Source organism: Rhipicephalus sanguineus, chromosome 11 (genome assembly GCF_013339695.2).
Source record: "Rhipicephalus sanguineus isolate Rsan-2018 chromosome 11, BIME_Rsan_1.4, whole genome shotgun sequence".
NCBI lineage: Eukaryota > Metazoa > Arthropoda > Arachnida > Ixodida > Ixodidae > Rhipicephalus > Rhipicephalus sanguineus.
Window position 1 is genome coordinate 84,225,729 of NC_051186.1, and position 12,450 is coordinate 84,238,178.

Consider the following 12,450-nt stretch of genomic DNA (forward strand, 5'->3'; position numbering starts at 1 on the left):
CAGTTGATTGCCGCACTCGATGTTGTCTCACGTTCAGCCTTCTCGAACTGCATACTTGCATGCACCGTTCCGAGGTAACTTTTTTTTTCGGTTCTCCGCCCCACCTTTCTTTGCTTAGGTTTGTGTGTGTATACACAGGACTGCAGGATGTCTCATTGTCCTCCAGGAAGCCGCCACGTCATCCTGTCGACTGCGCCAGTTAAGTTTGGGTCGATGGAAGTGATCCCGATGGTTCAGATGATCGTGGCGACACGTTGAAGGACTGGACAGGCCCGTTGCTCAGCTCCTGGCAAACTTGAGTTTATTTACACATATGTACAGTTGCTTACAAAACAAATGCCGGGGCGGCCACTGAACAGCTCTCGCGACAACAACTGGGCTGGACCCGCACCAAGCGTTCAAGCCCTTAAGAGAAAATCTCTAAGTCCTTCGTCCCTGGATCAGAGTCGGCGCCAAGCACTACCTCTGTCCCCTTCGCAATCTCTTCCTCGAGCACCCAGCTCCTCCTCTCCTCTCCTATTTCTTCCTTTAAATCCACCCTGTCTCGTCTGAGACCGCCTTACGGGACCAACCCTTTCCGATACTCCACCAATGAAGCAGAGAACTTTGTTTCTCTCAGAGACGTGTCTCCGCTTCCGCGTTCCCACGCTTTGCTGCCCTCACTATGCGGCAAGCCAACTAAAACGCCATCACATACACAGTCAACGTACACTGAAATGAACCACACCAATGTGCCCAGTTTACTATGCCGTCTCGAACCTTGTCTGCGACAAGATGCCGCCGCCTGTTGCAATTACTGCAAAACCACGTCGGTGCTCCTTCAGTGAGGACCGTCGCGACGGCGACACATTGTTTACGTTGTCAGTCTCCGTGAGATCGCTTCCGCCGTACGGGTGACACCGCCGCGAAAGGAGCGGTCGACAAAAGGTCGTGGGGTTCGGCTACAAAGGCGCAGGTAGAGGCGAACGGCCTAATGGCCCTTCCGAGCGCCCCTTTTCCGTCACGCGCCGTCTGCGATTGGTCACCGTTGATCCGTACTGGGGAAATCGTCCCCCGAACATAACTACGATGATATTAGCAAGGGGCTGAGACAGGGATGTCCTTTGTCCCCGCTGTCATTCATTCTGTACACAGTGAATATTGAAAAAGCGATAGAAGGTAGCAACATTGGTTTTAATCTGTCACACAAACAGGGTGCGTGGTGATTGAGCAGGAGGTTCCAGTATCATTTTATGCGGACGATATCGTCTTATTTGCTGACAGTCGAGATGATATACAGCGGCTGGCGGATATATGCGGCAGGGGAGGTGAAGCTCTAGGACTAGGATTTAGTGTAACAAAATGTGGATTGATGGCATTCAATGATCCTCGTGATCAGGCGGTGTCAATACTGGGCCAAGAAATACCGAGCGTGAGCGAATACAAGTGCCTCGGAGTATGGATAAATGAGTGTGACAGGTACATGGAGGTACAGGAAAAAGCCTCGGCCGCAAAAGGAAAGAGGAATGCTGCAATAATGAAGCACAGAGCGTTGTGGGAATACAATAGATACGAGGTGCTTCGAGGTCAGTGGAAAGGTGTAATGGTTCAGGGGCTTACTTTTGGGAACTCAGTGGTGTGCATCAGGGCGGCAGAGGTGCAATCGGGAATGGATATAAATCAAAGGTCTGTGGGACGCCTCGCGTTGGGTGCTCACGGAAAGACGACAAATGAGGCTGTAAAAGGCGATATGAGATGGGCATGTTTAGAGGCGAGGGAAGCTCAGAGCAAAATAAGGTTCGAAGAAAGGCTAAGGAATATGAAGGAGAGTAGATGGGCAGAGAAGGTGTTCCGTTATTTGTATTGAAATAGCGTTGACACACAGTGGAGAAAAACGACTGGGAGGCTCACTAATAAATATACGGCTGGTAGTGTAAGCAATATGTCAACAAAGAGCGTTAAGCGAAAAGTCAGAGAGGCGGAGAGGACTTACTGGACGGCAGCTATGGAGAAAAAACCGGTTTTGAGTAACTACCGAAAGCGCAAGAATGAAATCAGGAGGGAGACATTTTACGATAATTCAAGGGGAAGCGCTTTACTGTTTGAAGCGAGATCGGGTTGCCTTAGAACGCGTAGTTATAAAGCGAGATTCAGTAAAGAAGAAGAACAATGCACATGCTGTGGAGAAGATAGGGAAACGGCAGAGCATGTTCTGATTGAATGTAGACATATCCACCCAGGTGTAGGTTTGGGCACGAGCCTACATGAAGCCTTGGGTTTTAGAGACAACAATGGAAAGCTGAACACACCCGCGATTGAAATAAGAGACGGTTAGAGTATTGGTGGCAGAAAATTAGAGAGAAAGGACAAAAATAACTAGTGGGAAATATAAGGACGTTCTGCCGTAAAGGGCAGAGAACTGGACTAATAATTTCTTTTTTTTTTCTGTAGTAAGACAGATTTAATTGAAGTAGAGACACTAGCCCAACACTAAGAAAAAGAAGAGTAATTTTTTTTTGTCGAGCCTGTGGCACACTTGTCACATAAAGGGGACGCTCATAGCATTCATCGATCCATCCCTCATCGCACTTATCTTTCCTCTGATCGAGGGCCATCGCGCTTCCGTGCATAACCACGGATGCGTGGTTATGCACGCCTCCATGGCATGTGAAAGCAAAGAGCCCAATATTTTAAAAATGATATGTCAGTGAACGCACACGTATAACGTTCAAGAAAACCAGAATGACAATAATAAATCCGCACAATAAATTATGACCACAAAACATTTAGAACAACCATTTCGCAGTAAAAGAATATTACTCGTGCCGCTCTCATTGTATACAGTTGAAACGCGCGATCAGTATTTGTACTCGGTTTGCGGCGCACCGCTCATTGACATGGACATGCCTTGTTTATTTCGAAAAAAGCTACAACACACGCTACAGCGGAGGGTGTAGAGATACTTCTGGCTAAAGAAATGAGCCGAGGAAAGCAGCACAGCGTTGCACAGGTCACGCAGAAACAACGTGGTGTCGTTATCTGACGTGAGTTTCTTACGAGTATATAAAACCACAGCGGGAAGTACAATGGAGATCTATTTGCAGTACAAGGTTATCTTGGAAGTTTGTCTGTTACACGTCCTCTGCAAGGAACACTTTTCTTGAACGCGTACCTCAGATCGGAAGCGCACGCCCCTAGAGAACAGCAGTACGGCTTTTCGAAGCGGTGCCCCTCTTGCAGCTGCAGTCCGGATGAATTTCTAAACGTGCAGAGCTCCGATATACAGTTCTCGTCGATTTGCGGCAGCACAGTGAGGTCCGCTGACCGTTCGGCGCTGGATGACGAAAGAAGCAGCCGTATTTTCTTGATCCGAGAGCTTTGCCAACGACTGCGGCTCAGCCTATCCGTGGCCTCTCCTTATGGAGACGTTAGCAGACGATTCCGCGACGGCGCCCGCCAAAAAATGGCGGACGCGCCCAGTGTTCTTGGAGCACCAAGCATTATGAATATCCCCTATCGTTTCTAGTTTAAAGTATGCTACGCATTACAAAAGACACACACCTTAGTGTGCGTATTCTGTTACACAAACGTAGTGGGTGCACTGATATTTCGAAAGAAATGTCACGCGCACAGACGTTATCTCACGCCACCGGGCTCTTGACATGCTTTTGATGGATTCTGTGTCGTCTACAAGCACGAACCGCAGTACAATGTCTTCCTCATCGGCGAGTTTTGGTGGGGCATCAGTGTCAAGTGGCGCACGACAACGAGGGCGGCCACGCAAGACTGAGGCAGAGAAGGCAGATACCAAAGCTCGGCGTGCTGCGGCTATGCGACCACTTTGTATTTTCTCAATACATTGCAGTAATGCACAATCTGAACTTCTCGAGTAAAAACATGCAATAAGAAGTATCCACTAAGTGGTCGAAGTGCGCACTAGGGGCAGGACATCGCTATCGCGTTCAACTCTTAAACGCGACGCTTAAGCGTACCCCAGTTCTTTTTTCTTAATATTTAGTGGATTGATGGTCAGTAGTAGCGTTTGCTCAAATTCTTTGTCACATACTCGCTAGGAGCTGCGAGCCGCGTTACACCGATCGTCCCGGGAAAACCTCGACCATAAACAGATTCGTTGTTAAAAACGTCGTTGCATTTTGATTCAGACGCTTGGTAAAAACCCCAGCTGGCAAATATTATTCCGGCGCCCACCGCTAGCGTGGGGGGTTAGACTCAGGAATACGCGATTTCATTATTTCAAATCGCAATTTATTTGAAAACTGCAATTTATTTCATTTTGTACACTATACGCGATAGAATACTACAATTGCATTTATGCGATACATCAAATACTCAATACGCTGCTAATAAAATAACATGCGATGCCTCCTTGACCTTCCTTTTTTTTCCCCCTTCTCACATTTTTCTACGGCTCTTTTTGAACACTGTTCATTTCAGCGAAAATGAAAATGCAAGGAAGATACGCCGGTTAAACTCTTGGTTAAACTCTTTGTTTTTCATCAAGCCATTTTCTTTCCCTGTCAAATATATAGGAAAGTAAACGATTGCAGCGGTACGTCGTCAGTATGAGTCGCCGAAACGTCAAAAACGTAACTAACCGCGGGTGTACAGTAAACAGAAGGGAAACAACCAAGTTAACGCGTCGATCGCATTAAGTACACTCTGCCTCACACCGACCTAGCCGATGGTATTTTTTTTTTTCAGAGGCTTTCGCCGAAGGCGAAATTTGGTCAAATAATAGAAAAAAGGACACCCAGGCCGAGCTGTCATGTAATGAAAAGAGAATCAAGGTGAGCAACAAATACGAGATTGTCCTAACGGCCAGAATGAACTTTCCCGCGAGGCACTTCGCTCGTCCCCTTGGCCTCCATTTCCAGAATTGATGACGGCATCGTGAACGGGGCCCGAAGGACCAGCGTGGCCGGGCTGGTTATAAAAGGCGCCTCCTGCCGCTTTCTCCTCTTCCCCGATGTATTCTCTCTTGTTTTGTGTCGTATCCTTGATCACCTTTGTTCCACTGACTTTCTTTACGCGAGCAGATTTTGAAAGAGGAAGCCCGCTACAGCTCTCATTCAGCATCAAATTTCCATACGTTAGAAAACTTTGTAAGGTTTTATCTTTTATGTGAACGAAGGGCAAAAGAAATCCAGACCGTTTATAAAACACGGTCCTCTGAAAAAATACAGCTGCGCGGCAAAAGGTAAACGATTCGGAATAATGCATGTCCTACAACGGTATCGACGAACAGGGTTGCTTCGTTCTTCTATGAAGGTGCAGATATGACGTAGAGGTTATCCAGTTCTTCTTAATCGTACTAACAAGAACAGATTGCATAATATTGTGGCCTATATTTGAAGAGCGTCATAACCGGTGCGTTAAAGGACTGTATAATATAGGTAAATAAATATTTAGACTCGCGCCAAAATAATAAAAATTTTGGTTACTCAACCATTTCATCATTACTGGCCTAAAACGTTTGTTCCTAGGACATTAGGCTTTTGCGAACTATAATTAAAAAGAGTAGAAGTGCGTATAAATGAGGGAGCACTACAAGAGACTTCTGACATAATAGCAACTATCCGATTAATACAATAATATTTGGCGTTTAACGTCCCTAAACGACGATGGCATTATGAGAGACACCGGTGTGAAGGGCTCCGGAAATTTCGACCATCTGATTTTCGTTTGCGTGTACCAAGATCTAAGTGCACGGGCCTCAAGATTTTCCGCCTCTCTAACAACTTTCCGAAACTGTCACACTTCCCAGAAGAATTCTGAAAACACATCGAGGGCGTATTGATATAAAAGGTCCGCCCCGGTGCTACAGTGGCCACACTGCTCGGCGGCTGACCCGAAGGTCTAGGGTTCGATCCAGGCAGCGGCAATCGCATTTCGATGGAGGCGAAATGCTAGAAACCAGTGTAATGCGTGATATCAGTACACGTTCAACAGCACCAATTGGTCGAAATTTCTGGAGCCCTCCACTACAGCGTGTCTCATAATATCGTGGTTTTGGCACGTAAAACCCCAGATATTAAATTATTTATTAATACAAACGATTACATGCCATATCTTCAAATATATTAACTGACTTGTGCTTCATAGTATTTACGCGTATTAGTAGTACAAGTTCTGCGAGACGAAAGAAACCAACGTGCAAACGTGCTTTTGAAGTACACAAAAAAAATTCAGGGGAAAATGCAGGCATTTATTACAGCAAGCCTGAAGAACGCCGTTCCTACAAAAGCGCGGTCGTCTTCGCGGAAAGAACCTCATCGCGTCGGAAGAAGCATTTCGCTGTGACGAGCGAAAATTGAAGACTCTTTTTCGGGGAACGTGGGGAGCGGTTTACTTTCCGACGCTCTTTCGGTCAGTCTCGTCCAAGCGCCAGCAAACTGAATGCCACTTGCGCAATGGCCTCGGTTGCTAACGAAGCTCTTTAGAAAAAAGGGCCATCCTCTTCTTTCTCCCATTCAAAATTCATTTTCCTCCAGCATCTCTCGTCCTGGCACAGCTCTCATCACGAGACACGCAAAAGGCTTGCGGTCTGCGACTCGGTACACAATGTGAGCTAGCAAAACTTGAAGCAAAGATGGCGTCATATCCTCCTTTTTTTTTTTTTTTTTGCTCGGCCATTTCGAAACGGGAAAGAATGCTCTTGAAACCCAATTGCTTTACGCCAAGCCCTATTAGAGGATGTGGTGAAGTTTATTCACGCCCTCGCTGTAAACTTTGCGTAAGAAAACAATACGAGTAAATGTAAATACCAGGAATGTGAGTGGCGGAACGGGCAGAATGGGAATGGCGACAGGCGCCCTCTTGCTTTCTTGGCAAGAACTTCGCTCGCGCCGCATCTTTGTTCATGTCCAGGCATTACGGGGACAACACTGGAACATAGTATGCGTGCCCTCGACATCCCATCATTCAAAAGTTGCGCGAGCGGATCTGGAAGCTCTCCTTACTGGGTAGCTGTAGCGCACCGCTTTGCCAGGCAGTCATGAAACAGCACAACAATTTCATCACAGTTGCATAGCAGCTGCACAGCATTGCTTGTTTTGTTCTCTTCGACTGCTTGCCTTTATTCCTCCGTCACACACGCCTTGAACTTCTGTTTCGCTGTAGTGATGATACGAAATGTATCAGGATAATGTTAGGTTTTGCTCGTGTTTGTGCCTTCTTTTGGTGATATCGGCGACAGAGTATTCCATCTGGTCACGCCCGCCGATTGACGAACAAAGATAATAAAATAACTGTTTAAGTTTTACGTGCCAAAAACACGATATGATTAGGAAGGACCTCATAGTGGAGGGACACAGCAATTTCGACCACCTGGGGTTCTTTACCGTGCATCCAAATCTAAATATACGAGCCTCTAGCACATCGCCTCTATCGAAATGCGACCTTCGCGGCCGGAATTCAATCCCGCGACCTCCGGGTCAGCAGCAAAGATCCACAACCACTACTACCACCAACGCATAGAGAAAGGCGGCATTCCACAGCTAGCAAAGGAGTGTTTTCGAAGGCGTCTCTTTTCCGAAGAACACTTTGGTATTATGAAAACAGAGTTCACCGACTGCTGATTGTTTTTTTTTTTTAAAGATACAGGGCGTAACACATCCCTGCGATCTACGAATGAGAGGCCCTTCAGGCGGAGCAATTGCCGGCTATATGCACGCGAGACTAACCTAAGCCAGTACCATCTTCATAATCATCATTATGACCAACGCCACTACAGTTGCTGGGAAAAAATAGCAGGCATTGAAGTGTGATGCATGCAATGCTCCTTGAGAGATATCAGAAATGAGTCATATATATTCAATTTCTCAGGAGTTAAAGCCAGACTATATGCCCCAAAATGGTGCTTGTGGTGCATAGTCTGTTACCAGGAGAATAGAGGGCTGTGTTGCACCTGGACATCTAAGAAGCTCTGATGGGAGCTCTGGTGGCGTAATGGAAGTTCTGAGGGCACTGGAGGCCACAACAGTTAGGATTTCAATTTCTGTCAAACACGTGCACGACGCGCACTATGTCACACGCTTTTTCTTTAAACAAAAAAAAAAGCAAATCCAGGAGCCAATTTCTTTCTCGTACGCAACCTAATCAAGCCAGCAGATAATTAATTTATGGAAAGCATAGGCGGCATTGTTTATAGCGTTTTTTTTATTATTACCGAAAAACGATGCCCTGTACGCTTTCCTTGGCTTCAGTACCTGTTGGCTTCATTAGGTTCTTCTTTCGTCCTTTTGTCTCTTCAAGCGTGCATCTCGGTAATTTCGGTCGCGTGGTATAATTACCACCGGCATCTCGTTGCGGTGGCCTCGGATCGTTCGTTAACGAACCGTTGTTCGTGTGTCATAACCGGTAGCTGATAGAGGTGCAACGCGAGAAAGATGAGAGGAAAGACACTTGGAGTGAGGGGGAGGGAAATGCAGCGCTGTATTGTACTGCGTACAAAACAAAACGAACGAAAAGAAAGCAATAAAGCGCGTCGCCTGCTGTTCGTAACCGAAGGCGCCCGAAATACAACAACGGTAGCCGCAGTCTTTGTTCTTCCCAACATTGTGACGTAGCTCTCAAATTTTGGCACTGCGCTTGACTGTTGCGTGCCTCGCATAGAAGATTTCAGTGGCGTCTTTCTTTATTTTCTCTTTCGTCTTTCTTTCTTTCTTTCTTTCCTTCTTTCTTTCTTTCTTTCTTTCTTTCTTTCTTTCTTTCCTTCTTTCTTTCTTTCTTTCCTTCTTTCTTTCTTTCTTTCTTTCTTCCTTTCTTTCTTTCTTTCTTTCTTTCTTCAGTGCTCCCTCCTCGCTCTTTTCCTACCCCCATGTCGAAATTGGACCTTCATCCACGTGCCGTGCTCATCAGCGCGACACCTCTGCAGGCAACAACGGTGGTCTTGGCTTCATATCCAGGCAACGTAAAATGACAAGTCAACTCGATAAAAGATCAGATTGCCATATCAGAAACGGCTAATCGCCGACATGCCCATGGTCGAGCGCGCATCAATTATTGAAGAACGGCGCATGCAAATAGGCATGTGACCGACGTACCTTCGAGGGTCACACTTCTGTGCACTAGGGCTGTAGCGCGCGGGTTTACAAACGCTACGACCACTTTCTTGGCATGATTAGAACCGGTTTTCTTGTGGCTTCTTAGTACAGGCTTTTCTTGCAAGGTTGCCTGTCCATTTGCAAAACGGGTGCCGATCAAACGCCTTTATTGATCTGTATAAATCACATGCTACCACCTCCGCGTCCAGGTTACCTTGGATTTTTACATGCGAAGTATCTTAAGGCGGAGCTCAATCCGGTGGTGGTGGTGTGCGGCGTGACCACCCTTACTGCGCATGGGCATACCATCTCCACACACCTCCTCTCCGTTCCCCCTGTCCTCTACCCCTCTCCCCTTCCCCTCTCCTCTCACCCTCTCCCATTTCCCTCTCCACTTTCCCTCTCCACTCACCCTCTCCATACCCCTCTCCACTTCCCCTCTCCCCTCCCCCTTTCCACTCTTCCTCTGAAACGCAGGCTAGACATGCCGAAATTCTCTCCTGCGCAACGCCGCGATGAGCTCGAGCGCATGCGCGTCCCCTCCCCTTCTCTCTCCTCTCCTACACTGCCCCCTCTCGCCCGCCTGTCGAACGCGTTCCCCGCTCGCCCTGTGAGAATTAACGGCCAGGCTAGATGGAAGATACGACGCGCGTAGCGTCCCTCTTCGCGTTCCACGACGCGAGGTCGCTAGCATGCCCAACGAACGCCAACGGAAAGCGATCGTGCAAGTGCTCCGGCTTCGCATCGCCTCATGGTCCCCTTTAGCGGGAGATGGTGTAATTTTTTCAAGAAAATTTCTACGGCTACTCTTAACTTTTTTTTTATGTCAGATTAGCAGGGCTCGCGCCAGGTGAGCTTAAATGAACAAGCCACTCACGAAAGATTATTTCAACGAGCAGATCAAGCTTCGAGACTACGAGACATTGAATGTTACGAGATAGACTAGGTGTATCTGCGTCTTCTATAAATCACAAATGTCTGCATACCTCAGGCATACCTTTGAACTGTAGGTCCCTCTCTCATGTACAGGTGTCCATTTCAAAATTGCGGATAAAAAATTAAGGGAGCATGATGGCAGGTCACGATCAAAGCAACAAGGGAGCCGGCAATATTCAGCACCGCTCCTTTCGCTTTCTTCGACATCCCCCCATTTCTGTCGGAGTCCCTCGTTTCAGTGTTGCCGGGGCTTCTTACTTATTGTCCCCCATTGGTATGCAGGTTGGTATTCGCCTATCTGAAGCTCCTTTTCTCAACACGCGTACCAAAATAGCCGCACGGATGTCTCCTGTTTGCGGGCTCAGTAAGAAACGTTCGTATAGTGAAATGAAAGCTCACTATAGCAAACTCGAGCTTTACTACGAAGCTCGAGTTTGGTAAAAGGTCGCTGCTGACGTGTGGTGGGGGTTCGCAAACTGTGCCCACTTCATTCAGTATTGACTGAAGAAACACTACATTCCATATGTATTCGCGCCCGGTTCGTGTTTTAGGGATTTTATTTTAACGAGAGATCAAAGTCCTGGCTGGAAGGCTGACACACAGTTGCTTGTTTTTTTTGTGTGTACATTACTGCGTGTGAGTGCGGTGTGTTCCTTGATCATAAATTGCACATATCAGGCGTTTCCGTTTGTAGGCACTACATTCCGTCGAAGTCGGTCATAACGAAGGGACGATATATGAAGTCACAACTAGCGTTGCTTTAATTCTACTGTGTGTCTTCGTTCCGTATGCAATAATAATAATAATAATAATAATAATAATAATGCCATTTATTTCTTCATATCAAGCAGTCCATGTGGCTAGGCCTGCCAAAGCGAATTGGTGGCTTGAATGGCAGATCCTGGCAGACAGCAAAACAAACCGAACGCGTTACAAGGTTGTAGTACATGGCATAAGGGCGATGATAGGACAAAAAACAACGTGCACATTACATTAGAAGCAACAGGGCAGACAAGCAATAGTTATTAGCAATATATAACAATTACAGAAATTGAAAGTGAACAAAAACAGAAATAAAGCGAAAGTTTCTTAAAGCAAAGTACCACACTAGATGATTGATCAGCGGCATGCTTGCAAATGAGTGCATATGAAATAACACCACGTATGAGCGTTTGCTAACTGCATAATAATAATAATAATCCCTGAGGTTCTATGCCCCAAAACTACGATATGATTATGAGAGACGCCGTATTGGAGGGCTCCCGGAAGTACGACCACCAGGGGTTCTTTAACGTGTACATATGCCTAAGTCCACGGGTCTCAAACATTTTCACTTACATCGAACTGCGAGTTTGCTAACTTAATCACTAAATGCAACAGAAAATATTTTCATGGGTAACAAGGTACACAAAGATGACTACAAAAACAATGGAGCTCTCACCCCCATTTTATGAATTTAAAATTGGCATTCTGTTAAATTAACAACCGAGCAAAATTTTCACGCGATAGCGTTAAAGAGCTCGTTTTGCAGAAGTTCCGGTTTCAGCGTCGGTGTCGGCGTCGTTGGTTGTCAGCGAAAAATCATCATCTTGTCCATGACCGAAAAATTCATAAAGAGGCAAATAAAAACAAATAATAAAGATATTTGGTTCGACTGAGAATCGTCCCGCCCGTCTGCATGGCAAGCAGGTGTTCTACCACAGAGCCACGATAATGCTTGAAACTGCTTCGGAAAAACTCAATCTATGGATATCGTGTAGTGGAAGGAGACTCCTTAACGCATGTAATATTGTATGGCAGAAGCGTAGAAACGCGCCAGGCGTCGAAAATATCAATTGAGCAAGGAGTGGGTGTTTAAAAGCCCACCCATTACAAAGCGCTCAGACATATTTAATCGCCAATAGCTTCAAAAGCATCAACAAAGTGAGCAGCTACGTAGGTTCGCGTGTTGCCTTACGGACGCGTCCCTGGGCTGATTCGCAAAAGTAATAATTATAGCGTAGTGGGCACTTAACAACTGTAATTGCAGTAGGCATTCTAGGATACTTTGAAACTGCCAATGTTACGCGCGCAGTCGTTCGTTTCCTTATGGCACGGTTGAGGCCTGCACCGAGAACCGAAGCTAGGCTAGCATTCGAGAAGGCGATGCGCACGGGAACCGATTACCCTATCGCGTTTTACTGTCAAGCGTTCTTTAAATTCTATCAGTGCATCGGGTGGAACCAAAAAGCGAAGTGTAACTCTGCTAGTTCTGGAACGAAAGAAGAACAATCAATGTTCGTTAGACACGACCATGAAAGGTCAAAAATAATAAAGTCAAGGAAAACGTAGAGCATGTTATTCGCGATTTTTACTTGAAGAGTGCTAATTATGAAATAAAGGGTAGCCGTCAGTGAGACATATCCCGCAGCTCTTACACTAGGACAAAAAAGCACGTAGTCCACGGTTGTCCTTACTGAAAGCAAGGGCA